Source organism: Bombina bombina, chromosome 4 (assembly GCF_027579735.1).
Source record: "Bombina bombina isolate aBomBom1 chromosome 4, aBomBom1.pri, whole genome shotgun sequence".
Lineage (NCBI taxonomy): Eukaryota > Metazoa > Chordata > Amphibia > Anura > Bombinatoridae > Bombina > Bombina bombina.
In genome coordinates, this window is record NC_069502.1 from 468,697,487 (window position 1) to 468,721,408 (window position 23,922).

Sequence of the window (23,922 nt, forward strand, 5' to 3'; positions counted from 1 at the left end):
TATAAGGTAAATTATTCCTTTGTCTGTACACCTTATAGTGTCGTTGATCTGAAATTGCTCATTCGTGCTGCTAGATGTATATTCTTTAGTTTTCGAACTATAGTGGCAAGATTTACAGCAGTTGCAAGGGAAAAAAACATTCACTTTGTTACCCATTAGGTCTCTCTGTACGGTCTGTGTATTCTTATTTTTGAATTTGCTAGGTGCTAGTATGGTTTTGAGATTATCGGAGCGTCTGTAAATGAACTTTGGTTTAATGGGTAATTTGTCTCCTATGATGGGATCTTCCCTGACAATATGCCAGTGTTTCTTTATTATTTTTTCCACTACCTTATATTGTCCATTATAATTTGTGATGAATGGGACAATCAACTCATTCTCTGTTGTGTTATGTGTGGTGACGGGGAGTGGTTTCTCCTTATATTTTGTGAGGGTTGTTCTTTCCATAACTTTAGCTTCTTCTCTGTTTTTGTTGATGGTTCTTTCATCATAACCTCTTTCTGAAAACCTTTTGCTGAGTATTAGCGCTTGTTCCTCATAGTCCACTAGTCTTGAACAGTTTTTTCTGATTCTAAGAAACTGTGACTTTGGTATGTTATCCTTCCATATTGTTAGGTGGCAACTTTTCGCGTGTATAAAATTATTTGAGTCCACTTTTTAAAAAAAGGTTTTTGTATTAACAGTACTGGAATCTAAATTTATGTCTAAGTCTAAAAATGATATATTCGGTTTACTAAGTTCATAGGTAAATTTCAACCCTTTGCTATTATTGTTCATATCTTCAAAGAAATTAAGTAGGTCCCCTTCACTCCCTTTCCAGATGATCAAAATGTCATCTATATATCTCTTGTAGGACACCAGATATTGCACCAAGCTACTCCCTCCTAGGAATTCTGTTTCCCAGTGGCCGATAAAGAGATTGGCGTAGCTTGGTGCAAATCTGGTGCCCATAGCTGTTCCTTTGATTTGAGCATACATTTTTCCATTAAAAGAGAATATATTATTATCCAAAATGAACCTTATACTATCAAGGATAAAATTCCTTTGATCTGTGTCTAACAATTAACCTATGAACATGTACCTCCACCCTATTTAAAGCAGCATACTAGCCTAGCAATTCATTCTTGAAAAAGCCCCGAGTGAGGGGCGAAACATGTCGAACTGAATTGCTAAATTTTTTACTCAATACCAACAACTGACGAGCAGCTGTGAAATAATACAGTGCACCTTACGGATTTACAGACCCTCAACCCGGATTGATCATAAAGAGGGATATAACCAGTGGAAACCAGCCCATCCTAAAGTTGGACACAGCCTATAAAAACTTGCTACCAGGCAAAAAGGGCCAACAACTAAAAAGCTTGACGTTAGGACTTACGTCACAAGAAGAAGACAGGGGCTCACCACTAAAAACCGCCCTTTGCTACATACAACAGGCGGATCAGATCTGCAACGCCGGAACACAACAAAGGCGTGATTTTAGAATACAGACCGCATCACCGAAGCAGTAACACCTCGACGCCGGAAGACTACCTGGGCCCAGGAAAAGTTTCAGAGACTTTGAATTCGCAAAGTACCAGTACAGTGACAGCGTGATATTCCAAGTACAATTTAATGAGAACCGGATCCATTCGTATCAACACTGTGGCACATTAATATCCTCTCTCTAGACATAGAGAGAGGCATTAAAAACTTTTAAGGTACCGCTTAAAAACTTCTTATCTACATACTCTATGCCTACACTGCATCTCAGCAGGTTATTTATATGTGATTTCTAATCTGAATTTTAGTACTCTATTTTTTGAACTATTGGACGTTCAATTTTAGTTTTACCCCATTTCCATTTTATAAGCAACTGTATATGTATATTTTATAAGTGTTTGTGTAGATTTTTTGTATAATAAATGTTATTTATCAATCACTTACAGTCTGTTATATAGATTGGTATACGTTTGAGATTAATCTTATTCTCCTACACTTTTGTAACCTGCTTATATCGAGCTAGTCTCAAGTGATAGGGAGCTTTAGTCATCTAAGAATTTAACATATAAGTGTTATACCGATCCACACAACTGATTAATACACATGAGCTTATAGCTATATTGAATTATCTCAGTACAACTTATATTTATTGTCTCCTTTACCGAACCTAAAAAGGGTCCTCTGAGAATATATTAATGTACTTTATATTGATCTAATCAATACTCATAATCACTTTATGAAATCATTTTTTCCTTGATATAACTATCTAAAAGGTCCTTATTTATATTGAAAAGAGAAGCAAGACAAAACCGAAATCTTATATGAAGGCCGAGGTGTTCACGTTTTTGTGGATTTCTAACCTCTGACATTGAAGCATTGCAGAGAAAAGAAAGCTGTAGTACAGTCTCTACAGAAAGCACAGATACAATACTAATGATCATTCAGTTGCAACAAAATAGCTTATTCCTTTACCTCACCCAAAGGAGGAATGGAACTATTTCAAAGGTTGTGCATTTTAGAAGAGACGAAGGTTCACCATACTAAGCCAATGACTTCTTACAATTTTGCTAAAAGGATATGGAAGAAATAAAACACAGATATACCACACATAAGATGAGTTGTCTCCTTTTGTCCTTGAGACTATGAGCTATTGACACAATCTTTACTTTTTATAGTGCTTGTCTTTCTATTTTCCTCAGTTAAATTCCCCAGGAGCTCAGTGGAATATGACACTTCTGGTTCACAATGATTTTAGTAAGTTTATCAATGGTGTGTTGCTGGCACTAATTGTTATATGTTGATCTCCCACCAACTCTAAAGTATACAATTGTCTTTATTAAATATGACTATTGCATAAATATTGCATAAATATGTTTTAGAATGTTTTTATCTGCTTAATGGCAAAGGGCTCTTAATGTTTTTACTTGTGTATATATAACTGTAAATACATACCTGTATATATACATATAAATACATTAATATATGTACACATAAATAAATATATATATATATATATATACAAATACATCTTTAGCAATGTATATATATGTGTCTCAATGATAAAGCCCTTTGCCCACCCGAGATCTCATATCTCCATAACTTTTTTGTGCAATATTTTTTTAAATACATTTTATTAGACAGTGTTAATGAGTGTTACTTTACTTTATAATGTATTTTTGAAGTGTTTTGGGCAACTTTTTTGTTTGGGAAAACAGTTTACCACAGCTCATGTTATAGAATTGAAGCATTGCGTTAGCTCAATCGTGATTTCACTCCACTTGTAATATCAGCTAAATGAAAATGACTCCCAAAAACACGATTGGGCTAGTGTAAAAACGTTTGTGCCTCACTTGTAATTTAGCCCAGTGTGTCTTATGAGCATTTAATTGAAGTTAAATATCTTTTGATTTTTCTTTATGAAATTCAATAATTTCTAAAAAATAAATAAAATTGAAACTGTAAAAACAATCAATGTTCTAAAGAAGTATTAATTATATAGTAATGATAGTATATAAATGTCTTTAGTTTAACATTTTTTGTTGCAATCAGTATTTTATAACTCTGCTGTGCAATCTTCTTTTTTGGGTATAATAATATTTTACTTAAATTTTTACTAAAATATAATATATATATATATAATATGTTAGATGGCATAACATGTACCTAGATTATTTGATTTTTATCAGACTCCTAATAGATTGATACAGTTTTCTTCCAAATTATCCATTTTTATTCCTTATGAAGCTCAGGTAATTTGAATGGAGCCTGATCATTATGGCAACCTCCTTGTAGCCAATTGCATATCATATTTTGGATACCCACAATATACCAGCATTAGAAAACTTATAACCACATCCAAAACTTGAATGTATTGGACATTTAAATTCATTATTCTCCCTTCCCTTGTTTTTCATTCAAAATAGGAATATTAACACAAGATACAAGATATGATGCTAGCTACTTCTTATATAAAGTAATTGGACTCAGGAAATTTCTTTCTCAAGGAAACTACAAGGTGCCAAACCTCTCTATTTTGGAGTCATTACAAATCAAATGTTTCATTGTAGTAGCATTTGTATTCAATTCTAGTTTTGTGTACAATATTTTTTTCTTAAATTTTAGACATAGTACCTCATATTTTAAGATAACCTTGCAAAGACAGTATTGTGGGACATTTTTGTAAGAGCTATAGAGGTAAAGAACTTCTAAGAAATTTTTAAATGCAATTTTGGAATTCTTTAATCAACTTCCACTCTAATACTGTGGAATAAAGTAAAAAAAATATGTTCAGAATTTGCATTCCTTAATGAAATGCTACTTACAAAATACAAATTAAAATGTCATAACTTAATTTCTTCCTATTTTGCTCTTAATTTGTCTTCCTTCCTCATCTAGATATAGAAAGTACATCCTTAAACTGTTGAGCTTACAACAAAACATTTTTCTTTAATGAATTATGCAAGAAAACTTGCAGATCTAACAGTTCTCTCAGTAGCATCTCATTATTAAAACAAGCTATAATGAGACAAGCCCACTGTCATAGATGTGCAGTGTATATATATATTTATATTTAAGTTTCTGAGCATTATTATACTATCTATATAATGCATGTGTGTGTATATATATATATACAGTATATACAGTATAAATATATATATATATATATATATATATATATATATATATATATATATATATATATATATATATATATATATATATATATATATATATTCAAAGGTGGATACAGCGCCTATATGTCCAATATACTGATGTGGTATGTGAGGAATAAAGGATGGGAAAAAGCAAATAAGAACATAGAAAATAAAAGAAAAAATAAAAGAAAAATATATATATATTAAAATAAAATAACAATAAAAAGTCCAGCTAAAAATAGCATATAAAATATATGAACTCTGAAACGATGTTCATATGAGTCCTAGAAGTAATATAAATCGTAGTGAATCTCCAGATGTAGTGGTTGTATAGATATAGTTGGTATATAATACCCTTACCAGATATTACCTCAATCGAATGAGGTAAGTATGCCGCACTGGGGGTATATATAGATGATTGGGTTTCCTCCTTGTATCCTGCTTGTGGTGTTCGTTGACCTCTTGGAGTATGCAGGGATATGCCTCTGATGATGAATAGATCCCTTATACTTCCTATGGATTCGTGGTTGGCCTCTTGGAGTGCTCTTTCTGCTCTGGTATTAACTTTCTCCGGCGTGAGGATACCCAGGGAGACACAAAGGAAATATATAGTGTAATACCGTTTATTTTCTTAAAAAAGCATAAAAATACAGTTTATATCTCAGTCACATTTGACATCCTCAAACAGTATGAGGTATGTATATGGCACATATAATTTAGAGGAATCCTTTCCACAGGTTAGAATGGGATACAAAATCCCCAGTCACAATTACAGACCTCGCAAAGAATTTGCATACAGCTGTGGTGTATTTCAAAGTAAGCAAAGCAGTGCAGCATAAATGGCACATAAAGCACCGCTAGTGAGACTAGCTGCAAGGAGGAGCACAATCTTATCAAAAGACAACAAAATGGAACATAAATTAAAATGTGTATACAAACAAGTCAATTCCCTAACGCGTTTCAAAGTTTCAAAATACACAAAAGCAGTATACTCACCATACTCAAACAAACGTGAAACTAACGTCACGTAACGCGGGCCCATATGACCAATTATACGCTGAGGGCGTGCCACCGCCCGAAGCGTACAAAGCAACCGAAAACGGCCCAGCTTTCCATCTAACCCTCTGAAGAAGAAGGATTCAAACCTTTGAAACGCGTTAGGGAATTGACTTGTTTGTATACACATTTTAATTTATGTTCCATTTTGTTGTCTTTTGATAAGATTGTGCTCCTCCTTGCAGCTAGTCTCACTAGCGGTGCTTTATGTGCCATTTATGCTGCACTGCTTTGCTTACTTTGAAATACACCACAGCTGTATGCAAATTCTTTGCGAGGTCTGTAATTGTGACTGGGGATTTTGTATCCCATTCTAACCTGTGGAAAGGATTCCTCTAAATTATATGTGCCATATACATACCTCATACTGTTTGAGGATGTCAAATGTGAGTGCGATATAAACTGTATTTTTATGCTTTTTTAAGAAAATAAACGGTATTACACTATATATTTCCTTTGTGTCTCCCTGGGTATCCTCACGCCGGAGAAAGTTAATACCAGAGCAGAAAGAGCACTCCAAGAGGCCAACCACGAATCCATAGGAAGTATAAGGGATCTATTCATCATCAGAGGCATATCCCTGCATACTCCAAGAGGTCAACGAACACCACAAGCAGGATACAAGGAGGAAACCCAATCATCTATATATACCCCCAGTGCGGCATACTTACCTCATTCGATTGAGGTAATATCTGGTAAGGGTATTATATACCAACTATATCTATACAACCACTACATCTGGAGATTCACTACGATTTATATTACTTCTAGGACTCATATGAACATCGTTTCAGAGTTCATATATTTTATATGCTATTTTTAGCTGGACTTTTTATTGTTATTTTATTTTAATATATATATATTTTTCTTTTATTTTTTCTTTTATTTTCTATGTTCTTATTTGCTTTTTCCCATCCTTTATTCCTCACATACCACATCAGTATATTGGACATATAGGCGCTGTATCCACCTTTGAATATATATTCTCTTTTACTGTCTAGGGCTTCACAACCCTCCCAGTATATGTCCTATACAGCTGCCACTATTTCCTATACACCTTCTGACCAGCGCCCACAACAGAGTATCACTTGTGTCAACTCAGTACACTGAGGAGACACATTTTACTTATTTCTACATATATATATATATATATATATATATATATATATATATATATATATATATATATATATATAATTTGAAACTTGTAACTCACAGAGACAAAATATACATGTAGTTAAAAACAAATAACTTATTATAAATCCAATATTTTGCAAGGCAATGCAAAAGTGATCTCTGTGCTGACTTTGTGGATCAAGTATACATCCTGACCTAAATATAAATATAAAAAAAGAGACCCTCTTTATAAAATAAATGTTTTTCCCCAGTGGTGCTGAGTTTGTTATTTTTCATGTAACAATTATAAAAAACCTAAGCACAAAGATGCTAAGGCATAGGAGTAATCACATTGTTGTAAGGTTCTGAGAGTACTTTTGTTTTTTTTGCATGATTAGATATATTTGGGAACAATTAAGAAGAGTTAGTGGGTATCACCTTAACTAAAACATAACTTTTATTAAAGCAATAAAATAACAATGGCATCTGGATTCTTTTTGTTTTGCACTTACACAAGAAGAAATCCGACGAGTGGCCACCTTCTTCCACATTCAGCAGTAAACGAAACTGACTAATTACCAGTTACCCAATCAGAAGCCGTGATTGCAACAAGTAGCCACCAATCACCAGTAATTTCCTTCTTGGGAGCTGCAATGTTTGTGGCTCTTGAACAAGGATTTTCTAATGTAAGCTAGGGAAACGTTTAAGTGCATGTATGTTTAAGTGCACATAAGCAGCAGGTGTTAAAGTGAATGTAAACTTTGATGAAATAGTGCCCAGTTTTAAAAAATGCTATTAAAAACAGGGGCACTTTCATTCATCAAAGTTTAAATTGCAGTGGATTTTACAAATACCTTCTTCTCCTGAAATGTCAGATCACCGATTAGACCGCAGCTCCATAACTTGTGTTTCTAGCGAGTCTGAAGGCTCGCCAGAAACACGGGTCCTCAAGCCCCATACGGAGCATGATAAATGGGCCCCAAAGGATCTCTTTAAGAGAAATTTGGCATCTAAAACATTCCTTTATCCAACCAATAGACAGCTTTGATTTGCCTTCCTTTTTATTTTAATTCTTTATTTTACTTAGACACTTGCAGGCATTGGGGTGGTGCACAGCTGGTGAAGCAACAAATGGAATTAAAGTCACAGTATAAATTATTTCTCCCACTCAGTCTTTCAATATCAGCTGAGCTCACAATGTCTTACCTAAAATTATGCAAACAAGTTTAATGAATCTCAATTATGAGTCATTTGGCTGTCAGAAAAGGCTGCTATTATTAGCACAGGTAACAAGAATGGAAACTTTTTGAGAGAAAACATTTGTCAAAATCCTAATGTTCATAAAAGAGACACTGTACTATAACAATTGTTTTCCCTTAAAGGGACAGTAAAGTAAAAAATAAACTTTTATGATTCAGATAGAACTTGCAATTTTAAACAACTTTTCAATTTACTTCTGTTATGCAATTTGCTTTGTTTTCATGGTATCCTTTGTTGAAAACATACCTTGGTAGGCTCAAGATCAGCAATACACTTCTGGGAGCTAGCTGCTGATTGGTGTCTGCACATATATCCCAATGACTCAATCGATTTGTTCAGCTAGCACCCAGTGGTGCATTGCTTCTCCTTGAATAAAGGATGCCAAGAGAATTAATTAGATAATAGAAGTAAATTGGAAAGTTCTTTAAAATTGTATTATTTGTCTGAATCATGGAAGCAGACCTGAGCATGTTATCTCTAATCACACAGCCTAATAGGTATTTATTCAAATGTTAGGAATGACTGGGGGTTCAGTATCTACAACCAGCAATTTCAGAAAGAGAAATATTTCTACAACCCCACACTGGGAGATTAATTGGTGCTTTTAACTTCTGTTTATATGGGGAATTACTTCTGTAGTCATATTTTCAGTTTAGGTGGTGTTTTCAAATAAGAAATTAAAAGTAAAGGCAAACAATTAAAACACTCCAGCAGGTAAAATGAACCATTGGGAACACATTAAAGGTGCCCCTTTTAACCCCTTTAATGTTTGTTGCTACTCCTTGTCATCATATACACATTGGCTACTGAGTGCAGCTGATGACCAGTGTCATCATCCTGAGGGTCTTCCTTCCAATACAGATCCGAGGGACCCACCACACTTGCTGTCTCCTTTCCCTTTGTTGGCTGTTGCTAGTTTCACCTGTGACATCACCACAGACAACCAGAAACTTCTTGCTGTGGCAGGGAATTTCCTGGTTGTGAGTCCAAGGGTGGAGGAGGGATTTAAAAGCCCATATCTCAGCCCCCAGATCACTAATAGGGCCATGGGATGACTTTTCCCTCTAGCAAAAAAAAAAAGATGGGGCCCCTCCATTTCAGGGTTAGCAGCACTCTTGTGCAGGAGAAGTGCCACATAAGTTATGCATATGGCTTAAACTATCATCATCTCAGGAATGCACTAGAACTACAGCAAAAAGGTATCTTGTTTGTTGTGGACAATTAAGGTGACCCTGGAGCTCTCTTGCAGGTACTCAGGCTTTTGCTTGTTTGCCACTTGCCCTCTCCTTATTCTGTCTCTGAATTCCTTGTGCCTATGGCTCTCCAGGTACTTCTGGTTTGGTTCTCCCTTCATATATTCATCCACTATACATCATTCTGTGAGATCCAGATCTCCTGACAAGCTGTAACCTGTGCGTTAAAGGGACAGTAAGCTCTTTGTAACTACAAGAAATTTCTGTTGTGCTGCTATAGAATAACATATCAGCCAGGTCTTAATGTTTTTAGCACAAATTAACATCATTTTTACTGCAATTATTTTTTAATAGCCAAACTCCACCCACCATTATTATTTGGATGAGCCCATCTGGGCTTTAGACTTCATGCAAACAAGCTAGCCACTGTTGTAAAATTGGTATAAAGTGATTTGTTAGGAGTTGTTATTAGTTAAAACCAGTTAGGGACAGATATGCAGCAGAGTTATAGCAAGCAGGGTGCATTTCAAGTTCTGATAGTTAGAAATTGCTCTATACTCAGAGCTAAATTACATGAAAAGGGAGACAAATAAATGATCAGTCAAAGTTACAGCTCTGAGAGTCAAAACTCTTCTGTCAAGTCATAATTAAGGTTTGCTTGCCTATTTCTTGTATCACCCCATAAGCACAAGCTCTTTTGTGAGTACAAGATCAGTAATCTGGATTTTAAAGGTGCCTGTCTATTCATTCACTCTCTTAAAGGGACAGTCTATTCCAGAATTTTTATTGTTTAAAACGATAGATAATACCTTTATTTCCTAATCCCCAGTTTTGCATAACAAACACGGTTATATTAATATACTTTTTACCTCTGTGGTCAACTTGTATCTAAGCCTCTGCAGACTGCCTCTTATTTCATTTCTTTTGATAGACTTGCATTGCCAATCAGTGCTGACTCATACATAACTCCTCAGGAGTGAGCACAATGTTATCTATATTACACGTATGAACTAGCGCTGTCTAGCTGTGAAAAACTGTCCAAATGCACCGAGCTAAGAGGCAGCCTTCAAGGGCTTAGAAATTAACATATGAGCCTACCTAGGTTTAGCCTTCAATAAAGAATACCAAGAGGACAAAGACAATTTTATGATAACTGTACATTAGAAAGTATTGCATATCTTATCTGAATCATGAAAGTTTGATTTTGACTAGACTGTCCCTTTAAGTGCGATCTCTGCACCAGAGTTTGCTACATTATCTGCTTATTATTTTGCTTCTGTGATTGAAGCCTCTAGTTTAAAGTGTCTGCCCACTGCTCAGATTTAATGTGTAAATTGTTTGCTCACTGGTCAACCAGGTTGCTGGAAGAGCTGTTTAGTTCTGCACATTAAGGCCTAGATTTGGAGTTCGGCGTTAGCCGTCAAAACCAGCGTTAGAGGCTCCTAACGCTGGTTTTGGCTGCCCGCTGGTATTTGGAGTCAGTGATTAAAGGGTCTAACGCTCACTTTTCAGCTGCGACTTTTCCATACCGCAGATCCCCCTACGCCATTTGCGTAGCCTATCTTTTCAATGGGATCTTTCTAACGCTGGTATTTAGAGTCGTTTCTGAAGTGAGCGTTAGAGCTCTAACGACAAAATTCCAGCCGCCTGAAAATAGCAGGAGTTAAGAGCTTTCTGGCTAACGCCGGTTCATAAAGCTCTTAACTACTGTACCCTAAAGTACACTAACACCCATAAACTACCTATGTACCCCTAAACCGAGGCCCCCCCACATCGCCGACACTCGATTAAAATTTTTAACCCCTAATCTGCCGACCGCCACCTACGTTATATTTATGTACCCCTAATCTGCTGCCCCTAACCCCGCCGACCCCTGTATTATATTTATTAACCCCTAACCTGCCCCCCACAACGTCGCCGCCAGCTACTTAAAATAATTAACCCCTAATCTTCCGACCGCAAAGCGCCGCCACCTACGTTATCCCTATGTACCCCTAATCTGCTACCCCTAACACCGCCGACCCCTATATTATATTTATTAACCCTATATTCTATCAGCCAATCGGAATTAAGGTAGGAATTTTCTGATTGGCTGATGGAATCAGCCAATCAGAATCTAGTTCAATCCGATTGGCCAATCCAATCAGCCAATCAGATTGAGCTCGCATTCTATTGGCTGATCGGAACACGCGCGTGCAATTTCAGTCCGAGGACTGGATTCTGATTTGCTTATCAGTTTAAGAAGAAGGCAGCTACGTAATAGTGGGGGGAGTTCGGCATCCATATTGACCGGGTATTAGAGTAGTTAGCGCCGCTGATTAAGACAGAAGCAAGGCGGCAAGGGAGGAGGGGTATAGTGTAGGCGGACCTCCGTTTCTTAATTTACTATATAAAAACCTGTTACACTAAGTGTTGAATGTCCCTTTAACTCTTATTAAATAAATTAATCCTAATTAAAGCTAAATACTTACCTGTAAAATAAACCCTAATATAGCTACAATATAAATTATAATTATATTATAGCTATTTTAGGATTAATATTTATTTTACAGGCAACTTTGTATTTATTTTAACCAGGTACAATAGCTATTAAAAAGTTAATAACTATTTAATAGCTACCTAGTTAAAATAATTACAAAATTACCTGTAAAATAAATCCTAACCTAAGTTACAATTAAACCTAACACGACACTATCAATAAATTAATTACATAAAATACCTACAAATAAATACAATTAAATAAACTAACTAAAGTACAAAAAATAAAAAAAGAACTAAGTTACAAAAAATAAAAAAATAATTTACAAACATTAGAAAAAGATTACAACAATTTTAAGCTAATTACACCTACTCTAAGCCCCCTAATAAAATAACAAAGCCCCCCAAAATAAAAAAATGCCCTACCCTATTCTAAAATTAAAATTGAAAAGCTCTTTTACCTTACCAGCCCTTAAAAGGGCCTTTTGCGGGGCAGTTTAGGGGTTAATAAGTGTAAGGTTAGGGGTGTTTAGACTCGGGGTACATGTTAGGGTGTTAGGTGCAGACTTAGAAACTGTTTCCCCATAGGAAACAATGGGGCTGCGTTAGGAGCTTAACGCTGCTTTTTTGCAGGTGTTAGTTTTTTTTTCATCCCAAACTGCCCCATTGTTTCCTATGGGGGAATCGTGCACGAGCAAGTTTTTGAAGCTGGCCGCGTCCGTAAGCACCCCTGGTATTGAGAGTTGCAGTGGCGGTAAATTATGCTCTACGCTCCTTATTTGGCGCCTAATGCAGCCATTCTGTGAACTCTAAATACCAGCAGTATTTAAAAGGTGCGGGGAAAAAAAGCCAACGTTAGCTAGGCGGGTCGTTATCGACAAAACTCTAAATCTAGCCGTTAGTATCTTTATTTGAAATGCAACAATGTAAGTTTAGATGCTGGCCCATTTTTGGTGAACAACCTGGGTTGTTCTTGCTGATTGGTGGATAAATTCATCCACCAATAAAAAAAAGTACTGTCCAGAGCCCTGAACCAAAAAATAGCTTAGATGTCTTCTTTTTCAAATAAAGATAGCAAGAGAACGAAGAAAAATTGATAATAGGAGTAAATTAGAAAGTTGGTTAAAATTTGGGTTCAGTGTCCCTTTAACTGATTAATGCATGTACAGGTTTCAAAAGAGGAAAAAATATAAAAAATAGCTTCAATCGCTGATGTCAGAGATAAACTTACTGTATTGTATTTTCTCCCTTTTAATGTATTTCAATATTTAGAAAAAAATTAAGAACAGGATTATTGTAAAAAAGAGTACCTTGTAATTATTAGTCCACTTTAGTGTGTCACTTCATTAGATAAATATTATGGCTAGCAATACATACAGAAAACTGCAAGAATAACTTATAAGATAAAGGGGCATACTAGTCAAATTAAACTTTTATGATTCAATTAGAGTCTGTAATGTTTTAAATTGTATTTGTTCTATTAGTATATTTTGTTAAAGCATTCCTAGGTATGCTCAGGCGCAGCAATGCACTACCTGAAGATAGCTTATGTTTGGTGGCTATGCACAAATGCCTCTTGTCATTGGCTCACTAGATGTGTTCAGATAGCTCCCAGTAGGAGCTGACTTTAACAATGTTTTAACCTCTTTGCAGGGGTTAAACACGTAGCTAAATGGAAGCAACAGTGCAATAATAAAATGTTCTAACATAAAATGCTCAATTTAAAATGTTGTAATTATGTATTTTACAAAATTTGTTACATTATTTGAACAAGGAATAAAAAGCTTTTAAATCATGTAATTATAATCTTGATATCAAAGCTGCCATCTGCCCTACATGTTGTGGGAGTTACAAAGTGTGAGACCTCTCTTTTCCTTCTGCCAGGACATCTAAACCCTACCAGAAAGGGTGAGCTTCATCCCAATCATGTTCATGGACTGCGTTCAACCCCGTACCGTCCAGACCACCTGTCCACATACCTGAACTACCTTATGCAACCCAGCTTCACTCCTGACACCACCCTGACTTTGCCCTCCCCACCTCCATTTTTAGATCTCAATTCTTTCAGTCATAGGGGCTGATTTATCCCTTGTTTCCGGCAAGCAAAACAGAAGTTATGAAGCAGCATTCTAAAGACCGCTGCTCCATAACTTGTCTGCCTGCTCTGAGGCCGCGGATAGAAATCAACCAGATCGAATATGATCGGGTTGATTGACACCCCCTGCTAGTGGCCGATTGAGCGCAAATCTGCAGGGGGCGGCATTGCAACAGCAGTTCACAAGAACTGCTGGTGTAATGATAAATGCCGGCAGCGTATGCTGTCGGCATTTATCGATGTGTGGCGGACATGATAAGCTACATCGCATCATGTCTGCTTGCACATTAATAAATATACCTCTCAGTATCTGTGTTTAGGTGGGGCGGCCGTAATATCATAATCTCACACTTGTGCTTCTTTTTGTACCTGGAATATAAAACTAAAGTGCATGGAGCACACATATATATTGGTGTAAGGCGCACTGACCAAGAGTGACTCCTATTCAGTGGGGCATATTTATCAAGCTCCGAAAGGAGCTTGATGCCCCGTGTTTCTGGCGAGCCTGCAGGCGGACTGGCTCTGAGCAGGTGGACAGACATCGCCGGAAATCAACCCAATCGAGTACGATCGGGTTGATTGACACCCCCCTGCGGCGGCCTATTGGCCGCGAGTCAGCAGGGGGCGGCGTTGCACCAGCAGCTCTTGTGAGCTGCTGGTGCAATGCTGAATACGGCAAGCGTATTGCTCGCCGTATTCAGCAAGGTCTGTCGGACCTGATCCGCACTGTCGGATCAGGTCCGACAGACCTTAATAAATATGGTCCATTATATCTACCTAAATGTAAGTAATTGTGAACAATACACAAAGCAAGAAGAATATGTGTATCATCAGGGGTTAAACAAAAAAAAGTTATATCTTCCCACTATTTCTATCTCATTAGATTTATAAATTAAAAGTTGGGTTATCTTCACACAGCACGTTTAAAAATGTAAAAATGTTTTTAACCACCTGAACGCGTAGAATAACACATTGCCATTTTGTACTCTGCAATTCCTCTGCTCTGTGTAGAATGTCACCATTCTGTCCCCTAGTACAGAGGGTGTTTTCAATCCTGTTTTGGTGAGTAAGAATATAGAATAGAGGTGGGTTATCCCCTTTTTTATCCTCCCACAATATATATGTGGATGTGAGACCCATTATTTCAAAGGCAATCCTCCTCTTTAAAATGAGTGTTCCTGTGTCTATTTAACCGCCAGGTGATTTTCATAGCAATGACACAGAAATTGAGAGAAATGTGTCCTGTTTTTGGTAGTTTTTACCACCAAAACATTATCAAATTCTCACCATTGACTATATAATAGACTATAAACAAAACCTCATTTGAAAGAGGGGGGTTGTTTTGTATAATCTTTAAAGCACTAAGTACAATGAATTGTGTCAATAATAGTAAGTCTGATTTTATTTTTATTTTTTTTATTTTTTATTTTCATTTTATTTTGTGGTGTTAATGCCAATGCCTAAAAATTTTAGATTTCTATATGTATGGGAGAACTGGATGAGTGTAAAAATAGATTACAATATACATGCAGGGTATCCCAAACTCCCTACTAGTACCATTGAAATCTAAGTTTGCCTTCAGTTGGACGGAGTCCTCCGTTCTACATTTGGGCGTCAAGTTATCCGGCGACTTAAATCAAGTCATCAAGGATAATTATCTTCCTTTACTTTCCGAGCTTCGCTCCCTTAAAAATAATTGGAATCTTACCCATGTCTCATGGTTGGGTAGATTGGCAGCTCTAAAAATGTCCTTCCTGCCCAGGCTTACATACTTGTTTCGGTGTCTCCCCGTTAGGTTCTCTAAACACATCCTCTTGCAATTTCAGAGTGAACTAACCAAACACATCTGGCATGGTAAGCCCCCCAGAGTGGCACACAAAATTCTACAGCTCCCTAAGAACCATGGAGGTATTGGTTCACCCTCTTTGATACGATACTATGAGGGAGCAATGCTCACTCATGTTGCTCAATGGGGAGTTAGACACTCCTTGAGCAGATAGAGTTGCCCTTCAATTTAGATCTCCGAGACCTGATATGGACTCCTCCCCATTGTCACAGAGAACTAAATTTGATTAATCCTATTATGCAGGAATGTCTCAATTTCTGGGACAAACTCCGTCATTCTCAGCAAATAGCCCTGCACCCCTCCCCTATAACTTCTCTGGCTGGCCTACTTACAGGTTTGCAAGATACCCACCCACTCAAATGGGCCCAGCTGGGGCCACTACAGTCTCAGACCTATGGCACACCACCTCCAGGGATATTTTTAAACACATCTCTCAATTTGCAGCTAACCTCTTGCTCCCGCGATACTTACCGTTTGAATATCACAGAATCAAAAGCTTCCTGGTCAGTTGGGGTTTCAAGCCCATAATGGCTCGCCCGCTTACCTTCTGGGAGACTGTCTGGAACAAAGATGACAGACTATGTAGGCCCTTATCTTTCCACTACACCCTATTAGGCTGCACCCCGGACACACCGGCCCATCTACAATGCTGTCAATCAAACATGCCATAGCCTCTGAGTGGAAGAACGAACTCCCCCCTAGCTGGACAAAAATCTGTAGCTTCATGGCCTACCTGTACACAATGGAGAAAGATATCTTCTACAAACTAGGGAATTCAGACTTATTTGAACTCACTTGGGCAGATTGGAAACACAACTACGACACGGCCTGGAAGCCCAATCTCCTATCCACAGACTGACCTTGCCATTGCGATGGTTGACCCCGACCCACTTTGTAATTCCCACGATTGAAAAACCCCTCGCCCTTTCCTTCCCCTTTTCCCCTTCCTTTATCCCTATTCATCATACCAGATTTGCCAGGGGCTATTAGCCCTTTGCGGCTATTCGAATTCATAGATATTGTTGTTCGTTAGTAAGAATGCTGTTATTTGTACATTGACTTATTATGCCTATTTGATAGCAATGTCCTAATTGTTATTTCTGCACTTTTGTGCCCTAGGCACTCATTACTTTCAATCAACTTCTTGCTTTATGTAATCTTAATTGTACACCAATAAAGCTTTTCAAAACAAAAAAAAAATTGATTACATTTTGCTAAATTCTATATAGAGTGATATTAGAGAAGTAAACTTATTTAATTTTTTCAATTATTTTTTACACTGAGGTTGGACAAGGGTAGAGCATGATTACATTTTCAAAAAAGTTATATGCTATACCTCTGTGAAATCAACATTCATGTTTGTTTAAAATACAGCTAATATTTTGAGAATTCGGTATTTAATTTCAATTTAGTTTTATGCAAAAATCGCAAGATCGTGCAAGGTGACAAAAATACGAAAAGTAAAGGTATAAAGTGCTACATTTCTTTTCAGGTGATTACATGCTAAATATGGAAAAAGTGCTTGAAATATTTAGGAAATAATAATTTCAATGCGGTTTGTTTCCACATACACTATGTAAAATATCTCAAAACAGTTTTTCTTTGCATTTCATTGATTTTCACCATATTCAGGTAATTCTGCAATCTAAAGTTGTTTTCTAAAAGTACCTGTTTTGCTTAAAATAAAAAAACAAGTTTTGATTCTTGTTAGTATGTCACAGAATAGGTTCTGAGAGGAATCCATAATTAACTTAAAACAACTTTAAAACATTTTCCCCTCATAACTTTACAATAGTTAAATGTAAGGCTACTATAGTTGCCTAAAACCATTTTTTCTGTCAGTCATATATCATGGTGCAGTTCCACTGTTCTTAAATGTTTATAGCACTGCTGTTAAGGATGCACTAATCAAGCCACATGCAAGGTTATCCTGGAAGAAAACTTGCTTCCTTTTGCTCTGACAATGTTAACCAACTCTAAGGATTGTTTTTTCCACCAGGACAATGCTCTATGTCACAAAGCCAGGTCAATCAAGGTGTGGATGAAGGACCACCAGAACATGACCCTATCACGGCCAGCCCAATCTCCAGACCTGAACCCCACTGAAAACCTCTGGAATGTGATCAAGAGGAAGATGGGTGGTCACAAGCCAACAAACAAAACCGAGCTGCTTGAATTTTTGTGCCAGGAGTAGCATTAAGTCACTCAACAGAAATATGAAAGGTGGAGAGAAAGCCAAGATGCACGAAAGCTGTGATTGAAAATAAGGATTAATCTACCAAATATTAATTTCAGAACTATTGCTAAGTTAAAACATTAGTTTCTGTGGCTATAAATCCACAGAGCTTGGTTTAGCTCACATTACCAAAAATTTTAAATACATCTTTGGTAGACCAAATAGTGAAACAAAACAGAGGGTATTGCTGCAAAACAATTTCCTGCAAAAACTCCTATGCTTTTATATTAGAATTATATTAGAATTGGGATTTTTAGGGCTCAATAATCTAAAGCTGTCTGGGCTGGTGACATCATTAAAGAATGCTGGCCAGTACTTCTATTTCCTTGGTGGAATGATCTAAAGCAACTTTTTACCATAAAAACAGGGTGTCTCGCTAAGGGGCATATACTGCATTTTCAAATGAAAAGTGCACAATAAAATTTGTATTTTAAACATACATCATACAAAACAAATAATTTAACTATTCCTACATAAATAAGCAGGGAAAACTGTACTGTTAAAGGGCATCAACAATCGTAAAGAAATTGTTTACCAAAAATGTTATTTTATCAAAAACGTAAAATTTGTTTATAAATTGCCCAGGAATAAATAGTATTAACTATGCACAGTGTAAATCATGATATAAGTACACTGAATGTACAAAAAAGCAAGCAGTTTGTACTTACAAGTACAAAATACAAAGCTTAATTGTTGTTTTTTCGTAAAATGGACTGAACATGGGTGTTCCAAGGGCGTATATGAAATTGTCTCTCTAATCCCAGAGTAATTCGGTTACGTTTTTCTGTCTGAGCAGGCGGACAGACATCGCCGGAAATCAACCCGATCGAGTACGATCGGGTTGATTGACACCTCCCTGCTGGTGGCCCATTGGCCGCGAGTCTGCAGGGGGCAGCGTTGCACCAGCAGCTCTTGTGAGCTGCTGGTGCAATGCTGAATACGGAGAGCGTATTGCTCTCCGCATTCAGCGAGGTCTGTCGGACCTGATCCGCACTGTCGGATCAGATACAACAGACCTTTGATAAATTGAGGCCTCTATCTGAATCATGAAAGAAAAAAACAATTGGATTTCATGTCCCTTTAAAGATCTATTTTTATAGGTTTAGTTTCCTGATTTCTCACAAATCACAAATAGAGAGACTAATTAGGATCTCACAGATTTTTTTTTAGAGGTTCAAAGCTTGTAGTGTAAATGATTGTGTTGCCCAAAATAACTTTTGTAGAATGACTTAAATGTGCATTAGTGTTGTGTTCTTTATTTTAATAAACAGTGGTGCTTTTGTCTGTTTACTAATTTATTGTCACCCACTTGGTAGAGAATAAAAGATTCACTTTCAAATTATTTTATTTCTGCAATTTTTAGCTTTTTTTTTTTTTATATGTATATGCTAAATAAAAAAAATAAAAAGCCTATTGCTGCCTGTGTGGATGCTCCAATATCCCTCCTTAAAGGGACAGTAAAGTCAAAATGACACTTTTTTGATTCATACACAGCATGCAATCTTAATTAACTTTCCATTTTACTTCTATTATTAAATTAGTTTCATTCTTATGGAATCCTTTGTTGAAGAGGAGGATATGTGCAGCCACCAATCACCAGATCACCAGCTAACTTCCAACATTGTATTGCTAGTCCTGAGCCTACTTAGGTATGATCTTCATCAAAGGACACCAAGAGAATGAATGGAACTTCAGAATAGAAATATAAGGCAGAATGTGTTTAAAACTGCATGTACTATCTGAATCAAAGTTCAATTTGGCCTTTACAGTCCTTTTAAAGGGAATTTAAATTTTCATGAATGAGTGCCATTTTTAAAAATACTATTAAAAACATTAGCACTTTCATTCATGAAAGTTTACATTGCAGCGGTTTTGTTAAAATACTTACCTTTTTCTTCTTCCAAGCCAGACCAGCAATCCCCCCCCCCTCTTCTCATGCTGTACTCTCTCTCCCCTCTCTCTCTCTCTCTCCCCTGTCTTTTTATCTCCCCCCTCTCTCTCTCCCCTCTATCTTGCGTGAGCGACCATGCCGGCCACGCCTCCTTTATGCCCGACCACGCCCCCTTCACGGGCCTTCCCGCCTGGTCACGCCCCCTTCACGGTTGGTCACGCCTCCTGATCACACCTGGCCATGCCCACTTCTGCCGCAGCTCAGGTAGGGACTCAAAGGACAGGTGTGTTTGTCCTCGTGCTGTCTCTACTGCGCATGGCAGCTTCAGACAAACACACTTGGCCTTTTATTATATAGGATGTTATGCATGTTTTGAGGGGCATTTCTTTGCTGCTTGCACAGCTTTCTTTTAATTAGACATGTGCAATTAGTTTTGGCTGAATTTGGTTTTGGCCGAATTTTGGCTGATTCGGATATTCGGATCAATCCGAATTTCAGAACTGGCACCATTATTAAAATGCCTAAAAATACTGAAAAATAAAAAACTAGTTTCCGAATTTTCGGATCCATTATTTATTCATATTCATTCTAATCTAAACCACTATCCCCCCACATCGCCAACACTAAATAAACCTATTAACCCCTAAACCACTGCCCCCCCAACATCGCCAACACTAAATAAACATATTAACACCTAAATCATCATCCCCTCATATCACCAACACTAAATAAACCTAGTAACCCCTAAACCACAGTCCCCCCACATCGCCAACACTAAATAAACCTATTAACCCCTAAACCTTCGTCCTCCCAACATCGCCAACACTAAATGAACCTATTAACCCCTAAATCACAGTCCCCCCACATTGCAAACTCTAAATAAAGCTAATAACTCCTAAACTACCATCCCCCCACATCGCCAACACTAAATAAAGCCATTAACCACAGCCAATAGATTTAAGCAGCTCTCTCCTATTGGCTGATTTGTCAGCCAATAGAAATGCAAGGGTACCCCAATATAAAAGGGATACCTTGCTTTCAATCTTCAGTGTGCAGTGGACGATCAAAAGAAGAGGGCCTCCGTGTCAGACTGATGGATCTCTGCCTCCGTGCATCAACCAACCGCTCTGCCTCCGCCATGCCTCCGCCATGAAGATAGAAGATGGACCTGCGATGGATGAAGATGGAGCTGCCTGATGAAGATGTTTGGCCGCTGGGATGAAGATGGATCGCCGGACTTCATGAATGGTAAGTACCGATTTTGGGGTTAGTGTTAGTTTGTTTTTTTGGGGGGGTGTTTTTTTCTTTTTAGATTAGAGCTTTTTTAATAATCTGAATGTCCTTTTAAGGGCAATGCCCATATAAATGCCCTTTTCAGGACAATGGGTAGATTAGTTTTTTTTTTATCAGATTTTTTTTATTTTGGGGGATGGGGGGTTGTAATGTTAGGGGTATTTTTTTTATTTTATTGGCAAAAGAGCTGTTAACTTTAGGGCAATGCCCCACAAAAGTCCCTTTTAAAATTATTTTATTTTTATATTGGGGTGTTTTTTTGTTTTTTAAACGGGGGTATTAGAATAGGAATAATTTTTATTATTTTGGATAATTTTGTTTTTTGTAATGGTACTTTTTTTATTTATTTTTTATTTTAGTGTTTATTATTTTTTGTAATTGTAGTTTTTAGGTTTTTTTTGTAATGTTAAGTTTTATTATTTTTAGTAATGTTAGGTTTTATATATATTTTTTTTTTAACAAATAATCAGCTAGATTACGAGTTTTGCGTTATGAGTGAAAAATCTTCATAACGCTGCTTTTTCCCTACCGCTGCTATTATGAGTCTTGTTGGTATAGGTGTACCGCACACTTTTTTGGCTGTCACGCAACGTCAGTACCGCACTTTTAAAAAAGTACTTTTTCAATGGGACTTCCATAGCGCCGGTATTACGAGTTTTGCCTGGAAGGCCAAAAAGTGAGTGTTACACCCTATACCGACAAGATTCGTACCGCCAACTAAAGTCAGTAGTTATGAGTTTTTCGCTACAAAGCTGTAGCATAAAACTCATAACTAAACTGTCACAAAGTACACTAACACCCATAAACTACATATTAACCCCTAAACCATGGCCCTCTTGCATCGCAAATAATAAAATAAAATTTTTAACCCCTAATCTGACGCTCCGGACATCACCGCCACTTAAAAAATGTATTAACCCCTATTCTGCCACTCCCCAACATCGTCGCCGCTATAATAAAATTATTACCCCTAAACTGCCGCCCTCCGCATCGCAAACACTATTTAAATATTATTAACCCCTAATCTGTCGTCAGCCCACTCCGGCGTTTTAATAAACCTATTAAACCCCTAAACCTAACCCTAACCCTTACACCCCCTACCTTAAATATAATTAAAATAAATCTAAATAAAACCTACTAGTAATAACTAATTAATTCATATTTAAAACTAAATACTTACCTGTAAAATAAACCCTAAGCTAGCTACAATATAACTAATAGTTACATTGTAGCTAGCTTAGTTGTTTTTTATTATTTCACAGGTAAGTTTGTATTTATTTTAACTAGGTAGACTAGTTAGTAAATAGTTATTAATTATTTACTAGTTACCTAGTTAAAATAAATACAAAGTTACCTGTAAAATAAAACCTTACCTGAGTTACGCTAACACCTAACATTACAATAAAATTACATTAATTAAATGAACAAATACATTTATCTAAATTACAAAAAAAATAAACACTAAATTATACAAAATAAAAAAGAAATGATCAAAAATAAAAACAAATTACTCCTAATCTAATAGCCCTATCAAAATAAAAAAGTCCCCCCACCAAAATAAAAAAAACCCTAGCCTACACTAAACTGCCAATGGCCCTTAAAAGGGACTTTTTTACAGCTCTTTCACCTGTAAAAAAAAAATACAAACAACCACCCACACAACGAAACCCCCCAAATAAAATCCTATCTATATAAACCTAAGCTCCCCATTGCCCTGAAAAGGACATTTGGATGGGCATTGTCCTGAAAAGGGCATTTAGCTCTTTTACATTGCCCAAAACCCTAAGCTAAAAATAAAACCCACCCAATAAACCCTTAAAAAAAGTTTTTGAAGACCGGACATCCATCTTGATCTAGGCGGCAGAAGTCTTCATCCAAGCGGGCAGAAGTCCTCAACAGAGAAAACAAGAGGGCGACCCCTAGTGCAAATCAATGTGGAACCAGTGATGAATATCTGTTGCAGCTTGCGAATGGATACTCACAGAAAGTATTGCACCCTATAGTGCAAATGAAGCATACTAGGAATAATATGGTGTCCTAGTGCACAAATCCGCCCAAAAGCACTGTCGTGATGAGAGGTGAACTTCAAATATATCAGGTTGATGAAAAAACAGAGAACTCCAGTATCGATAAAAAAGTTTAATTAAAAAAATACACAGATCTACAATGACATCTGTAGTAAAATTGCAACGCGTTTCTAAGCGCTAACCACGCTTTTTCCTCAGGCAAATGATATTGAATATACTGGAGTCTCTTACATATATACCCCTGTGTAGGCTTAATGGGATCAGCTGTAGCTTATTAGAACAGGTGCTACTTGAATTCACTCCCTAGATATTCTAACCGGATGTTACAGATAATACCAGTGATACAATACAATGTGTAAAACAAATGTCCAATACATAGAACCTACTAATCCCTCTCGACACACATAGACTAGAAAAGACATATATAGAAGTACTGAGATCTAAGCTCTATGAGTTGTCTTAGATGTTTAAGCACAGTGTTATAAATGGTTATGAATATTCGTGATGCTGTATATGTAAAGTGTATTATTGCGACATGCGCTTTTTTTATATCCGTTGTTATTCCTTAATTGTATTTGTAAATAGCACCTACGTATAAATGATACGCTGTTTCTTAACAGAGTAAGGGTGTGTATAATTCAACGAATAGGAATGTTATAATAAATGTCCAATCCTATAGCTTCGTAAGACTAAGGTGTGTCACGCTAGACCAATAGAAGTGCTGTATCCAAAACAATCATGTGATGTGTTGCTCCATTTGATTGGAGCTAAGGGTGTGTGTCAAAAAGGCGTGG